The sequence below is a fragment of the Pipistrellus kuhlii genome, unplaced genomic scaffold (genome assembly GCF_014108245.1).
Source record: "Pipistrellus kuhlii isolate mPipKuh1 unplaced genomic scaffold, mPipKuh1.p scaffold_m20_p_8, whole genome shotgun sequence".
Lineage (NCBI taxonomy): Eukaryota > Metazoa > Chordata > Mammalia > Chiroptera > Vespertilionidae > Pipistrellus > Pipistrellus kuhlii.
The window spans coordinates 17,115,350-17,132,720 of record NW_023425584.1 but is presented as its reverse complement, the minus strand read 5'-3'; the positions used below and the strand labels follow the sequence as shown (position 1 = coordinate 17,132,720).

Genomic DNA, 17,371 nt, shown 5'->3' with positions numbered 1-17,371 from the left:
ACATTATACCCCCAGTATAACATAGATAAAAATGGGTAGCAGAGACAGGGGAATAACTACCTTTCTATTAGAGGTTACAAAATAGAAAGACATGTTTTCAGGCATATACAAGTGTTTTGAGACAAGAAAGATCAATGCACAGGTGGTCCTTGGTAGGCGTATTAGTTTTCTAATGCGGTATAACAAATTACCACAAACTTAGTAGCTTAAAACAACACCTGCTAATTATCTCTTTCTGTAGGTTAGAATTTGGGGCATGGCTTCTCTGGGTTCTCTGCTCAGGTTCTCATAGACAAAATTCAAGTTCATCCATTTTGCACCCTCATCTGGAGCTCAGATCCTCTTCCAAAACTCATATGGTTGCTGGCAGAATTGACTTGTGATTCTAAGACTGAGGTTCTTACTTTCTTGCAACCAGCCAATGGACCTCAGCACTCAGAGGCCCCCATAGTTCTTTGCCCTGTGGCTCCCTCTATTGGTAAGTTACAGCATCACTCTCTAATTCTTGAGAGCAGCAGAGTGGAGATAATGGGAGCTCCTATCCTTCCTACCACTTGACTGATTTATGCCCACCCAGGATAATCTCCCTTTTGGTGAACTCACAAGCAACTCTTTTGGGAGCCTAATTACATTTGTAAAATCCCTACATTTTTACCATCCTCTTATATAATAAAAGGCTAATATGCAAAGTATCCCTTCAGGAATTTGACCATGGGACTAGGAGTTCCATTGCTCGCTATGACATGCGCTGACCACCAGGGGGCGGTGTAGAACATGGCAGGTGACCAGTGGTGGTGACAGGGTGCTGAAGGAGCCAGGGAAGGAGGAGGCTGTGAGGCAGGGAACGTGATCAGCTCTGATCTCTGGGTAGGCCTAGGGACCCTACCATGCACAAATTTTGTGCACCAGGCCTCTAATATAACATAATCACAGTAGTGATGTCTCATTACCCCTATGGTTAGAAGAAAGTTATAGACTCTGCCCACACACTAGGGGAGAAGATTATACAGTAACTCAGTGTGGGTCATCTCAAAATTCTATTTATCAGGATAGGTGGACTTAGACTGTAGCAGGATGGAATAATAAGAGATTTTGTTCAAAATTCTAAGGGGCATGGACCCTTTCCTGTAGGTAATACGGAGTTACTGTTAGGTTTTAAACCCTGGAGACATGACAATTAACAGAATAAAAGATGATTCCTTTGGCTGTGTGAAGATAATTTGTAGTGGAGCTGGGTGAGAGGCAATTAGGAGTTGTTTAAATAACTGAGTCAGGATGGCCTCAGGAGTACAATGTTGATAATTGCCACAAAGGCTGGCAGGAGGGGAAAATGCTAGAAATGTTTAGAAGGGAGAATGGGACAGTAATTCATGAGTAATTGGATATAATGGCTGATACCATCATTGCATGAGGCTGCTCTCTTTCAAAAATCAAAACTTGATTCAAAGGAGATGAAAAGGATATAGAATATGGTCTATAATGATATTGGCATATCTTATAAAATGATGTTATTAGATTTTTTTTGGGGGGGAGGGTATTTAATTAGGCTGCATTTCTGTATTATATATTCCTAAAGCAGTCTTTGACCTGGGTGTGTAAAATACACATTGTTAAACTGTGAACATAAACAGGTTTTCTTGTAACCTTTTATGTCAATATACATAGAATTGCAAGAAACTCGTGCATTTTGCCTTATTTGCTTCTTCATTCTCTATTTACCTACAAGGAGATAGAGATATATGTGCATATTTTTTAATCATTTGAGTGAAATTTGCAGACATTATGCCTTTTCACTCCTAAATTATTTGGTATCTAGTTCTCAAAAACAAGGTTTTAATTCACTAGTATTTTTATGAAGAATGTTTTCATCTATTTTTATAAGGTATATTATGTTTTCATAAGGTATATTTTAATGTCCGTGTTGAATTTTTGTGTCATTACATTGGCTTTCTAAAGAGTTGGAAAGGGTTCTCTCATCTATTTTATAAAAAAGCGTATAAAATTGTTGTCACTTTTTCTTTAATATTTTGATAGTATTCACCAGCTATACTACCTGGACCTAGAATTCTTTTTTTTTTTTTTTTTGAGATAGTTTTGAATAATTAATTTTATTTCTTTACTAGAAAAGACTTCAGATTTTTACTTCTGTTTATTTTATTGATTATGATTTTCTAGGAATTTGTCCATTGCCTCCATGTCATTACATTTATTGGCATAATTTTTCCCATGTTCTTTTATTATTCTTTTTAAAATGTTTGATTGGTTGAATGGCCAGCCAGACAACTGGACACTTGCATATTAGGCTTTTATTATATATGATCCTTCATTATATCTTGTAGTACATCTCCATATATATATAGATATAGATATAGATATAGATATAGATATAGATATAGATATATAAATTTTTTACAGAGAGGAAGGGAGAGAGATAAAGAGCTAGAAACATCGATGAGAGAGAAACATTGACCAGCTGCCTCTTGCACATCCCCCACCTGGGACGTGCCCGCAACCAATGTACATGCCCTTGACTGGAATCGAACCTGGGACCTTTCAGTCCGCAAACCGGAGCTCTACCGCTAAGCCAAACCAGTTTTTCAGCATCTTGTAGTACATCTTAAATTCTATTTTGTATGGGATGAATATAGTCACCCAGATTTATTATTATTTGCATGGTAAATAACTTTCCATTACTTTTAGATTATCTTTCTCTTTAATTTAAATGCCATCATTTATAGATAGCATTTAGTTCTTTTTATATTCAGTCCAGTCATCTTTCATTTTAATTGGAGTAGTCAATCTATTTTTGTTTAATATAATTATTGACATTGCAGATTTAAGTTGGTCATTTTGCTATTTGTTTCCATTTGTTTTGATTGGTTGACTAATTTGTTTATTTCTTTATGGTTTTCTTCTTTCTTGACTTCTTATATGTTAATTAAATATTGTTAGTGGTCAATTTTAAAGCTATACTTTTTTATATTTTTGGTGGTTGTATTAGATTACACTACTCATTTTTACCTATTGCATTTTTAACCTAGTCTACTTAGAGTTACTATTTCATCAATCCATGTGAAATACTAGAAACTTCCAACATAGTTCCATTTAATCATCCATCCTTGGGGCTGTTAACATATTTATTACACCTATGGCATGCATTATGATACATACCTATTGTCTAACGTAATAGGTAGTGTTAAAGTATTAAACTTTTCCTTTTAGTCATATATCTTTTAAATAAAAGGATCAGTATATAGAATTTTAATATTTACCCATATATTTATGATTTATGGTGCTGTGCATTTGTTAATGGAATCTCAAGTTTGAACTTACCTTCTTTTACCTTAAGTTAGAACAATGCACTTTTTTGTATTTTTTGAGGTGTACAACTGCTGGGATTAAATCCTTCCAGTTTCTATTTATCTGAAAATCTCTTTATTTTGCCCCCACTTTAAAGGTTATTTTCACTGGACATAGATTTCTTAATAAAAGAGTTTTCATTTCAACAGTGTATACATTATTCCCTTGCCTTTAACCTCATTTGTTTTTGATGAGACATCAGCCCCTGATTTTATTAACAAGGGACTATGTTCCCTGGGTATATTTTATCTTTTCACTGGCTGCTTTGGGGATGTTGCACTCAACTCTGGTTTCAGAAGTTAGGCTATAATTTGCATTGGTATAGTTTTCTTTGTAATGGTTTTTATTGGGATTTGATGAGTTTCTTAAATCTGCAAGTCTAGATTTCCCCTCCCCCCCTTCCCCCAAGTTGGGGGGATATTTGGCTACTTTCCCTCCACCTGTACTCTGGGACATATATGTCAATATAATATATACTTTATATAATATTGTTATATTTTATATAGAAGTGAACTGAAGATGTTATTGTCTCCTTCATAAAACAAAAGATGAAGCTTAGAACTGATCACTTAGCCCTTTCTCTTCCTCTCTCCTCCCAGTTCAAAATGCTTGTATCTCTTTGTAGCCAGCATTCTCTTAGTTCTGCAGTTAGGTTCAATGCATAATCCAAGCTTCAGCATAATCTTCTTTGTAGTTTTAAACTTAAAAAAAAAAAAAAGAAAGAAAATCTGCAGAGTCTACTCATCATAGTCACTCTGCCTCCTGTCTTAATGTGACTGGCCCTGGGCATAGAAAGAATCCTTGGCCTGCTTGTACTATGTCATGTTGTGGGGCTGTTGCTTAACACACTTCTTTCAGAAGTTCCAGCAGGTTTCAGGAATGTTCACAGATATTTGTAGGCATGTTATCAATATGGCTGCCATTACATAGATTTTATACCACTTGAAATTGTCCCATGAGTCTCTGAGGTTCTGTTGATTTAGTTTTGATCTTTATTTACCCAGTTTTTTACATTAGATAATTTATATTGATATTCTATCCATCTTCAGATAATAATGCTTAGAAGATAATCTAGCTGCAATTTCAGTGATCCATCCTTTCTCTGTCTCCAATCTGCCTTTAAAGGCTTATTAAGGACATTTTCATTTCAGATATTTTACTTTTCAGTTTTAGAATTTTTATTTTATTATTAATTTTCTACCATATATTCATTATGATATACTAGAGGCCTATTGTGCAAGAGGCTTGGCCCTCACAGCTCCTGCTGCCTCATGGCCCTGCCCACTGTCCATTCAGAAGATCATTCTGCAGTCTGGTCTAATTAGCATTTTAGCTCTTTATTATATAGGATTATTCTCCACCATCTGAAACATAGATTTAATAGAACCTTTTAAATCTGTATCTCCTAATTCAAATATTTCAGGCTTAGTGTAACCATTTTTCTTTCTTTGTGAGTCTACTAATTGAATCTGTTATACTGCATATTCTGAATAAAATGTGGTATGTAGATTTTTAATATTTACCCAGAGACTAGATTCCTTTTTCTTTTAGAGTGTTTTGTCTAGCAGACTGTCCACTTAAGCACCAAACTGTCTCCCGTGCAGTGGGTAGAAATTGAGATCTCTGCTCAGTTCCTTCCCTTTTGTAACTATTGTTAGGTACTATGAATCTTGGTATTTCCCAAACACTTGCTCACAGGTGAGCCAGGGATTTGAGTGCTATTCTTATGCAGATTTAGGGACTTTCTCCTTTCCTACATTGCCCCTTCACTTTTTAGCTGTCCTGACAGCCCTAACCTCCAGCCTCTGTCTTGTTAATTCATTGTGATTATGACTTGCTGCTTAAATTCTCACCATCCCCTTCCCTCATCAGAGAATATCCTCAGGTGCAAAGCTGAATGAATGTGAATTTTATCCAGGTCAATTTTCTTCCTTTCATGGGCCAACTTGGGCCCCTCACAGCCCATTTTGTTCAGTGTTTACAAATGTTATATCCATGGAGCGTTGGTCAAATATAAACTTCCCCACCATTACAGGGAGTAGAACTTGAGTAAGTAGCTATTTCTAGATTGCAAGATGAATGTCATTGTTATATTTTATATAGAAGTGAACTGAAAAAAGTATTTTTAGTAGGCACATTAAAAATAAAGTGAAAAAATAGGAAAAATGATTTTAATACTATACTTTATTTAGTGCAACATATCCAAAACATTACCATTTCAACAAATAATTAATGTAAAATATTCCCATTATTTTTGTTTACCAAGTGTTTGTGATGTCTATATTAGACTTTCAGTACAGCTCTATTGGGATGCTTCATTTTAAATGGTTAAAGAAGAACGTAGTATTACTGAAATCACAAAGTTATGTTTCATGGGGAAGTATTTTATTTTGCTTTAGTTTGTAAATTAAAATTAATAACAATTAAATATAATTGAAAAATCAACTCCTTGGTTTTACTAGCCCTATGTCCAGTGGCTACATGTAGCTCATAGCTACCAGATTGAGCAGCATATAGGTCTCAGTAATAAGAAAGAAATCTTGTTTTTTCACTAAAGGAATTGGACTTGATATAAGGCATCAATACAAGTACAATGGTATAGGAATTAAAAATGATTCCTATACAATTACCTCTACTTTAAAAAAAAAATAAAGGAAATAGATGTTGTCTTGCAATATATACAGAGACAGGAAAACAATTCCTTTCTAAAGTTTTTGCAAAAGGATTTTGGTAACTGCAAAGACAAATTGGTTTGCACAACATACATTGTTTATGTGCCGATTTGTCGACAAATTGCTATTTTTATTATAACACGTTGCTCATTATTCTGTGAATTTATCCTTTGGGGGTTCCTCTTTAATAATTTCCTGGTTATAAAAGTCTCTGCCACTTTGAAAGTGTCCCTTACTGTTGGCTAAATAATTACAATGATGATGCTGATTATTTAAAAAGTAGTCTTTTGGCATTAGGGTTATAATTGCCTTGATTCCCAAGGCAGCAGTGTGTCTAAATTGGCTTATGTAAAATTCCAGCTAAGTAAACTAGCATAAAAGTCTTTTAACTGGTGGTTTGTTGGGTTGACAATATATCTGTAGTTTTCTTTGTACCCTTTTTTGGGGGGTAGCTATGCAGTGATAGCCTATATTATAATTCCAATAACTCATCAAATTGCTTATAGATTTTATTGCTATAGGTGGTTGATTTTATCTGTGCTGCCCAAACAAAGTCAAGAACCTATTTAACCTTCCACAATCAAAAGAATAAAATTTTAGGATCTTAAGGCAGTAAACTTCGACTATGACCAAGAACAGTGACATCCATTGATGTCATCTAGATTGGGGCCCAATGGCTTATGGTTACATCACATAAATGCAGATGTAAAAGAAAGGGGGCACAATAGGAACAGTGATACTGTTCAATAGAGGGAGCAAGTCAGAAGTTTCCATCATTGTGGGCAGCTCCATAGACCCTTGGGCATGTGGCATCATTTATTTGAAAGCTTCTTGAGCACTTTATACCATGTAAGCACTATTTTCTAGGAATACCATTGAGTAAGATAGTCACTGCCCTCAGATCCAGTGGTTAAATTGCTGGCAAAATGTTAAGAATTTTACAGTCATTACCTCATTTAATTGTCATTAAAAAACACAAATATTGGGGTGGCTCTTTTCAGGGAAAGAAAGTGAGGCCTGAAAAATAACTTCTTCAAAGTTACCAAAATGTGTGTGGTGGGGTTGGATTTAAATTTAGGTTTGATCACGCTAGATGCCACAGTCTCACCCACTAGCCATAGTGCCCAGTAGGGATCATCTTTGCATTGGCATTCATGGTTTCCCATGAACAACTCTTGCCCCGCCCTAAGATATAACCCTTCTGAAATTTAAAGGCCTAATATCCTTACTCATGTCTCTACTACTGTTTTGAAAGGGGATTATTTCAATCTGCTCACAAAACTTCATTACTTATGTCAAATGATAGTGTTCTATATTCTGAAATCCCAATCATACTGTTCTGGATCCTATAACCTGGGTTTCAGTAGATTTTTTTTAACTTTTTAATAGAATTTATTGGGGTTACATTGGTTAATAAAGCTACATAGATTTCAGGTGTACAATTCTACAATCTATCATGTGTATATCGAATTGTGTGTTCACCACTCCAAGCCAGGTTTCCTTCCATTACCACTTATCCCCTTCCATACCCTTATTTACCTTTCCCCCACCACCACCTCCCTTTCTATCTGGCAATCACCATGCTGTTGTCTGTGTCTGTGAGGTTTTTTGTTTTGCTTTGTTTTATTCCTTCACCTTTTTCTCTCAGCATTAAGTCCCCCCTCCCCTCTGGCAGTCATCAGTCTGTTCTCTATGAGTCTGCTTCTATTTTGTTGATTATTGAGAAAGAACTCCCTTGTTCACATTTTCTGCACTCTAGAAACAATGAAATATAAGCCATGTTTCTGCATGCTGAAGGCTGCATGAGTTCTATATACCAAAAACAAAATAAAACAAAAACCTCTCCATACCCCCTCCTTTTCTCATTTTGAGAATGGACATCAGTCCCTCTGTTTCTCAGGGCCTTAAACATCTCCTAGTTGTGCCTTTGGGAACCACCAGCAAACCTAAGGAATAGGCAGAACAAAGGAAGAATACCAGGAAGATGGTAAAGGGAATGGGGTTAAAAAGCCATGAGAGCATGGAGGTAGGAGAGAACACGATGAAAAATAAGAGAAAGACTAATGGAGAAATACACTCAATTTAGAGAAAGAAAGATGGAAAGGGAGAGCATTTCAAATTAATGTTAACTCTTGCGGTTCGAAGAGTCATAAGGCCTGTTAGGTCAAGTCCCTTGGAGCCTCTGTTCTTTCTTTGTTCCCTAATATGGTAGCAACATGCAAAATATATATTAAACACTCTACTTCCTACTATAGACTTTTGTCTTTTATATCTTAGTGTCTGAGCTTCCCCCCCCCCCCCCCCCCCCTGCTTAGATCCTATTAATTGGTTTTGGAAAAGGAGGTGGATATGGCATGAGAAGCCGGAGAGGATAAAGGGTACGTTGGAGAGGAAAACCCCCATCAGAGGAAGGAAGAGCTAATGTTTTGGGGATGCAAGAATTTGGAGCAAAAGAAGAAAGAGGCACAAGGGGGCTTACCTGGAGCAAGAGTTTTGGTGAGGCTCAGAGTGATTTGGGACAGAGGAGAGGCGTTGGGGCAGGTATGGCACTTAAGAAAAATGGTGAATGCGAGGACAGGGGAAGAAGATGTAGCGAGATTTTTCTATGCACTGATGTCATGGAGGAGTGCCAGTAGACTGCAGGCACCTGCCCCAGCTTCTGAGAGCTGTTTACTGAAGATGAGAGCCAACACCAGATGATACGAATCTGTTTATGTTAAGATTCCTCAAAGGATGAAAGGAATGAAAGCGTTGAGGGTAAATGGGAAGAATACAAATATAGAAATAAGAGCACAGTAAAGAAACTGTGAAATGTTTCCTATCTCCACCAAAGATTCAACATTCTAAGCAAGAAAATGCAGATTAGATCTAAGTGCCCTTCCTGGTTGTAGGTGTTGTTATGTGAAATTTTTTAATATTCATGTAACTTGACAGACCCGATTCCTGGCATTTTTTTACAAAAATGTTGACTGTGGTGTCTTTATGGCTTACTCTGAGTACATCTTCTGTGAGAGGAGAATAAATCGAGCCAGTTTCCTGGTCTGAGCATTCTCAATTTAATGATGCAGTACCTTTGAAATGAATTTTAAAATAGTCAATACCAATTCTTCACCCGTATAACAACATACTCTTTTTACTGGCGTTGCGCCCCTGAGATTTATTTTCCATTGTGTTTTTCACACTGCTTTCTGTCTTTCTTCCTCTGCCTCCTTCAAAGGGACTGGACATAATAAGTCACCATCCTAGTATTTCTTCTCATGTAAATGACCATCAGGGCTCTGCAGTGTCAGCAGGAATTGCCCCAGAGCTCTATGGCAGTCTGTGTGGCAGGTGCCCTGATAAAGTGCAGTGTTGCTTTAAGAAAAGTAACAGCATGAGGAATTGTTTCACAATTGTGACCCATAGATACTGAACCTGCAGGATCTGTTTGACAGTCAATTTGTGCACTTAGAAGAGAGCTGGCATAAGATAAAAGACATCAAACTTAGAAGTGGGGGCACTTGATTTGTGGCACTAGGCATTCCCTTACCACTCTGTGTGACCTTGACAAGACCCTAGAATTCAGTAGGACTGTGAAGTGATGGTCACAGTAGCTGTCTGCTCTGCAGGGTAGGGCTGTAGCCTGACACTTGGTTGTAATCTATGGTTTACAGTCCTGGGTCCATGGGTAAGAGAACCTGTACTATATTTCAGCTCTGCCTCCCAATGCTGTGTGACTAGGTCAAGTTGCTAAACTTTCCGGAGCTTTAGTGTATCTTTAGCTGTGAATAATATATTTATTTCATAAGGTTTCTGGCTAATATTAGATAGCTGATGTCATAGAATTACCTAAATACAAGGCCAATCATAACTAGTAGCAAATGATTATATGCTATAATTAATTAGCAACCAGAATAATTATAATCATTAAACTTCTTTTTGGAAACACTGGTAATGGCGCCAGTAACAACAGCACTGACTACTATTTATTGAGCACTTGTTCTTTTCCTCCATATGCTATTCTAAGAGCTTTGCTTATGTTAGCTTATTTAATTCACATAAGCCCCCTGTAAATTAGGTATCTAATTATCCGCATTTTTACAGACAAAGAAAGATGCTGTGGTTCATAGAGGCTCAAGGTCTCACAGTCAATAAGTGGCCCCAGGCCAGAGACTTAAATATAAAAAAATTTACATATATATATATTGATTTCAGAGAGGAAGGGAGAGGGAGAGAAACATCAATGATCAGAGAAAATCATTGATTGGCTGCTGCCTACATGTCTCTTACTGGAGATTGAGCCCTCAACTTGGGCATTTGCCCTTAACTGGAATCAAACCCACGACCCTTCAGGTGGTAGGCTGATGCTCTATCCACCAAGTCAAACCAACTAGGCTGGGCCAGAGGCTTTTAACCTATGCTATGTCCTCAAGTTAAATGTTCTTGTCACCTGCCCCTTGGTGCTGTTAGCTTCTCTGTTCTCCTGGCTGTGCAGAGGCTATGGGCACTGTGGTTGGTAATTCTTTCCTTCCCTCACCAACAAGACATTGGTATGGAAATTAAAGAAGTACAGACAGGATAAGAAGCACTAGAGGGACTTGGATTCCCCTACTGATTTTTTCCTTCTGCAATGACAGTTTTTATTTAAATATTAATTTAATTGAAATGATAGTGCCATCATTTGACTTTAAAGAAGGAATTTGCACTGATTTGTACTGATGACTGATAAAGTGGATGGCACTGAGTTCTCGGAGGTGTTGTTGCCTTGTGAAGTCTGTGGAGGCAGGAGCTGAGCCCTCTGGTTTGACACAATGCAGGTTCTGGAAATGTTGGAAAGGGGTTGAAGCTGCTTCTGAGGTCTTGGAAGAAGAATGGACAAGATTGCCATCTAGCGAACTCTGAGTCAACTTCACTTAAAAAAATTAGTCATGTTTTAGTAAAACTTATCTGAAATGGGAAGTAACACTAATGGGTAGTTTATTTAAATATACAATGGAGGAATACACCTCAGCTCAGACCAATACTCAAGCTGAATTCTGCTTCAGACAACATCAGAAGACTAGGGAGGATCTTTGGGGTAGGATGCTGGCACTAAGTTAATTTGCATACTCGTTCTGATTGGCTGTGGGCATAGCAAAGGTACAGTCAATTAGCATTTTTCTCTTTATTAGAGTAGATAATTACAGAAGATGAATATCATATATGGTCAGTATTCCAGCTCTTTTGGACAGGTACACTGGAAGCATGACCTACAACGTGGTATCATAACACACCATTATCTTACTGAGGGATCAGAAGCATCTCTCTGTATTTGCTGTTTAGAGATTTTCAAAGCACACACACCTAAGAAAATATTATGGGATTCTGTATGATTTTGTTACTTTTACTCTATCCCCATTCATCTATTAACTCTGTGCCTATGTTTTTTTTCATACAGAAAAATTAGAGGGGAGAGGAATTAGTGCTAAAAGGAATGGGGAATGCTATGTGGAACCTGGGATGTGAGTATAGAGGAAGCACCATGCAAATGTTTTAAAAACACTGGTATTGGTATAAAATAAGATGTAGAGAAAAGTGCAGCTGACATTGTATCATTTGTCCAGTGACTCTTCTGCCTTTAAAATCATCCTTCAACTAAGTTTAATGATCATTTCCTCAAAAAATACCCAAAAGTCCCAGATTCCTCAGGATTAAGACACTTCTTTTTCCTAATATACATGCTTTTAGAGCCCTAAATCTTTCAGTACACATCACACATCTAAGAATTCAAAGTCTGTCTCACCTGAAAGCTCAACTGGAGAAGACTCCGCTTCAATATCAGGTGGTTGTTGGCCACGTTCAATTCTGTGTGCGCTACCAGACCCAGAGGCTGTCAGCCAGAGGTGACCTCATCCCGTGGTACTCTCCAAAAGGCATCTTCTGCCACCACAGCTTGCTTCTGCAAAGCCAGCAAGGGAGTGAGAGTTCCAGTAAGAGACACAAATTAAATGTCACTTCTAGTATTGTATTCTAATAGGAATAGTTTCAACCCACATTCCAGGGGAGGGAATTACACAAGGGTGTGAACATCAAAAAGTGGAAATAATGGCAACCCTCTTAGCGTCTGTCCATACTCATGGGTTTGATATTCTACCATGGGAAATCAGATGATACGCATATGAAGTATACTATCAAATGTTATAAAAAATGAATAGAGTGATTAGATGCAAAGTCACTGGAGGAAGCACATTAGTGAGAGTGGTAAGATGAGACCTCTGTAGGGAGGCAAAATTAGCTGAGATTTGAAGTGTGAGAAAGGTTCAGTCATGGGAATATATACAATAAGCAAAGGATTGAGTATGTGTAAAGACCCTGAGATAATAATAAATTAGTAATGAAATGAGTCCAGTAGCCTAAAGAGACTACAAGAATGGGTTTAGAGAGGTAGGTAGTGATCAGACCATTTGGGACTTATAGGCCAAATGTTAAGGAGTTTGGCTTTTATTTATAAACCATTGGCCTGGTGCACGAATCTGTGCACATTGAAAAAAAATTAATTAGAAGAAATATTTTATATCACTATTTGCCCTTTCTCTATAATAGAAGTGTCAATCAAATTCATGATGGACAATGACAGATTGAAACACATGCATGCAATTGGTGCCAGGAAGAGCTTTATCTGTATTGCATGTGTGCGAGTCAACTTAGCCATACACACACACACACACACACACACACACACACACACACACACTAGTGGCCCTGTGCATGAAATTCATGCACAATAAAAGGGAATTAATTAGAGGAAATATTTTAATATTGCTATTTGCCCTTTCTCTATAATAGAAGTGTCAGAAATGAAAGAAAATTAATAAACTTGAAAATGGAAATCTTCCTCCTGTCAGTCTTGGGTATGTTGAAGGACCCAGAGTCAAATCCCTGCCCACCCACATGCTCCTTGAAGTTGTGAGACCCAGACCTGGCCATCACATCCCCATTGGGTGATATCCAGATCTGGCCAATCCCACTTCCCCAAACTCCGCCAGACAGGGGGCATGACCTGAGGTCCCCTGTCAATCCCTGCCAGGTGGGGGGCATGGCCTGTGGTCTCCCCAGGCCCCTACCCCAGTGCTATGCAGCCTCAGGTCCCTGCAGATTGCTCATTATGGCTCATTACGGGAACCCCACCTCTGCTGTGGGTGCAGCCATCTTGTGACAGTGTTATGGCATGAGAATCAATTTGCATGTTACCTCTTTATTGTATAGAATAGGATAAACTTGCTTACTTAGACCTGCTTTCTGATTTAGTTAAACTTTTTCCAGCCTAGTGAAGCACCCCAACTTCTCTTTGAGGTAGTTGTCAGAAACACAGCAGTAAATATCAACATGAAGTAGCTTTTTATTGGATCATGCAAGGAGAACAAAGGGTGAAATATTTAACTGTAGCAGTGTTTTTTTTGGTTTGTTTTTTTAATATATTTTATTGATTTTATAGAGAGGAAGAGAGAGGGATAGAGAGTTAGAAACATCGATGAGAGAGAATCATCGATCAGCTGCCTCCTGCACACCCCCCACTGGGGATGTGCCCGCAACCAAGGCACATGCCCCTGACCGGAATCGAACCCGGGACCCGTCAGTCCCCAAGCCAACGCTCTATCCACTGAGCCAAACCGGTCTCGGCAAACTGTAGCAGTGTTTGAAGCCATTTTCAAGGTCCACCATTTCTTCTTTTTCAGTTGGGTCAAGTTTCTAAGCTTTCTAAATCTTCATTTTCTGGCTAATGAAAAGAAAATAGGATTCCACCAAGTCTCCTATCTACTTATTCCAGGACTTCTGTGAGGATCAAATGAGATGAGGCACCAGAAAATGCTTCACAGAGATTTGGTTAAAGTGTAAAATGCTTGCACCTGGCTATAAAGCATGCTGTGTTCCTGGGCTGAAGAAACTCCAAGGAGACTAGACACCAGGGAGTTGCTACATGATGTCATTACCCGGTGCCCACAGCTACCGTTTCCAGGCTGGGCTGGGCTGTGGGCGCATTTTGCACCATGGAGTCTCAGGCACATTGGCTGTGATTTGATGGGGTGGTGGCGGAGCCTGTGTCCCACTTGGGGAAGCTGAATGTTGCTTTGTCGGCGCCCAGTGCATGGTGCTGTTTCTTTGTCAATGGCCAGTGTGCATCATGGCAACTGATCGGACAGTTGGACACTTAGCATATTCGCCTTGTATATATGCAGATAGTTTGACGCCAGCAGAGGGGTTAATATGGAGAGTGATTAGATAAATTTTTTTTGCTCTCATAGAAATTCATTTTGTGAATGGACGAAAGAGGGGTGTGAAAGCAAAGGGAACAGCTGTTGGGAGGCTATTGCATCAATGCAGAGAGATGATGACTGAGACTAGGGTAGACACAATGGATTTGGTGAGAAGTGGTCAGAGCCTGCATGTATTTGAAAGGAGGGTCTATGGGGGTTCCTAATGGATGAAATAAGTGACTGAGAGAAATCAAGAGGTAGTATATCCATTGGGTCTAAGCATATGGGAGGTTGGGGTACTGAAGGGAGGATAGATACAAGGAATCAATGTCCTGGAGTATTTTTTAAAAAATAGACTTTATTTTGTAAGACAAAATTTACATTCACAGAAAAAGTATACAGCATTCCTATATATCCTTCCCCAACACATGCACTGCCTCCCCTACTATCAATATTTCATGACACGTTTGTTACAATATATGATATTATTATTGACACTTCATTATCAGCCAAAGCCCATGGTTTACATTAAAGTTATACATTATGTGGGTTTTGAAAAATAGTTAATGACATGTATTTGCCATATGGTATCATACAAAATAGTTTTACTATTCTGAAAACCCTCTGTGTTCTGCTTCTTCATCCTTTCTTCTCCCTTACCCCCCAATCCCATAGTTTTGTCTTTTCCAGAATGTCATATACATGTATTTAGAGTCATGCAATGTGTAGCCTCCATCTATTGGCTTCTTTTCCTTAATAATAGGCACTTAAGGTTTCTCATGTCTTTTCCATGGCTTGATAGCCCTTTTCTTTTTAGTAGTGAATAAATATTCCATTATTTGGATGTTACTTCAGATTATCCATCTTCAGATTATCTACTGAACAGCATTTTGGTGGTTTCCAGCTTTGGGAAATTATGAATAAGGCTTCTGTAGGAGCCTGTGTGCGGGTTTTTGTGAGGGCACGCATTTTCCATTCGTTTGGGAAAAAGTCAAGGAGCATGATTGCTGGACTGTATGGTAAGAATACATTTTAATTGTGTTAGAAACTTGGCGCAATTTGATTGCATTACTTTCTATACACAGGTCCTCGTAATTGTCTCATCTGTCATATATATGCCACCACAGCTAATAGGTCTTACGCTACTGCTGCTTGTATATTCAGACCTTCTTTTCATTGCCTTATGCATTTTCCTACCGTGCTTCCCATTAGATTCGTGACGTGGGTGCCATCTAGTGGACATAAACAAAATGTGTTTTCATAGAACAAGTACCACAAAAGATTCATTAAAGATGAATTGAAAATGAAGTAAACAAAACACTATTGTGCTAAGTAAAGAAAACATTAAAAAAAAAAAACACCTTTGTGCTAAGTAGAAAAATATTTCAAAAAATGAACTAGGGGAGTCATGGTAGAGGAAAGAAAGTAGCAGTGGTTAATCAGCCAGTTAATTTATTGAATTTCTGAATTTTTTCATCAAAATGATTTTGGGTCTTCTTACATATACAGAGCTTTTTTTGGGGTGAGTGTGTGGAATGGAAGTGGGGTGTAAGGTAGGTAAAGAGTAAGAGAAAAAGAGTTACTAGTAAAGGCTAACCCATGGCTATTGTCTTTAGATCTTATGCCCATGTTGTGAAACAAGACTAGTTATATAAACATTCAAAATATGATTCAATTTAAATTATAATTGTAAGTAGGAAGAGAAGGAAACCCAGAGGGCAGGCTGCTCGGGGAAGGTGTCTCTAAAAGCTATTAACTGACCTGGGTCTTGAAAGTAGGAAAAACATATTGATAGGTAATGGTTCCTACTTATCTCAATGTACAGTTATCCATAGTTAACAATCTAAAGTTGATCAGCATATTAACCTTCTCTACTAAAATTACAAGGACCTTAAGAATATTTTATCTCTGATCACAATCCTTCCAATTTACGTGTAATTTTTGTATAGTATTTATTGCTTCTGAAGCCCACAGATTGGTACTATTATTATTATTATTATTATTATTATTATTTTTTTTTTTTTAGTAATAGTTCACATTTGCAGAAACATTGACTGAAAATTCACAATTTACTAGATAGTAACTATCACAGCAATGAGAGAAAAAATTTAATGTGACCTTAATGGATTTACAAGAATTCAAAATTATATAGTAAGGCCTGGGTGTCACCCCCAGAGCGAGCCCTGATTGGCTGCTGCAGGGCCATCTCACAGGCATTATTTGCTTTGGTGAGTTCACCATGCCCCAGAATTAATCCAAATGAGGAGATGGAACTACTTTGATTGTGTCATAATTCTTAGAAATCACAACCCCCCAGTGCAGAACAATGAAAAAGCAGGGTAGTATTGTCAATTATCTTCATCACCTTCACTGTATTAACTTTATTGTGAAGGCACCAAGGAAATGGAGTCTGCTGCAATCCCACAAATAAACCTCAGAGGGAAGGCATGGGAGGGTGGGGCTAAGGGTAAGAGATCAACCAAAGGGCTTGTATGCATGCATATAAGCATAACCAATGGATACAGACTGAGGGGTGAGGGCATGAGTGGGGGCTTGGGGGGACAAAGAGGGAATAAAGACATATTTGTAATACCTTAATCAATAAATGAAAAAAAGTTAAAAATAGAAAGAAAAAAAAAGACTGGCTTAGGGTAGGAGAAGTATATTCTACTACTTCCCCTGAGGAGGAGGGTGTGACTTCAGGCCTGATGATGGGGGGAGAGTTGTGGAGGGGAAAGGGGTACTATTTCCATTTGGGGTCCCTTTCAGATACTCCCACTGTACAGCTAGGAGGCAGAGCTTTTTTTGAGGTTTGGTTTCTCACGTGTTTCCAAGTGGGAGCGAGGGTCTTCAGGAGGCACAAGGTTGGTCCCCCAATAGGACTATGGGACCTGGGTGCCAGGTCTCTCTGGAGCACATGTGTCAAACACAAGGCCCGCGGCCCAAATCCGTCCTGCCAGGCCTTGCAATGTGGCCTGCACCGCGCTGTCATCACTGCACTCCGCTGCGTTTCCATCACAATGACAGTTTATGACTGTTCAGTAAACCATTCGGCCCGCGATTTAGGCTGGATTTTAGATTTTGGCCCCTTCTCTGATTGAGTTCGACACCCCTAGAGGCTCTAGT

General features: G+C 38.4%; 1 pseudogene; it reads right to left on the bottom strand.

Annotated features, from left to right (window-relative positions):
- Positions 1 to 16,915: 16,915 nt before the first annotated feature.
- LOC118711243 lies at positions 16,916 to 17,164 on the bottom strand (annotated as a pseudogene).
- Between the last annotated feature and the right edge of the window lie 207 nt (positions 17,165 to 17,371).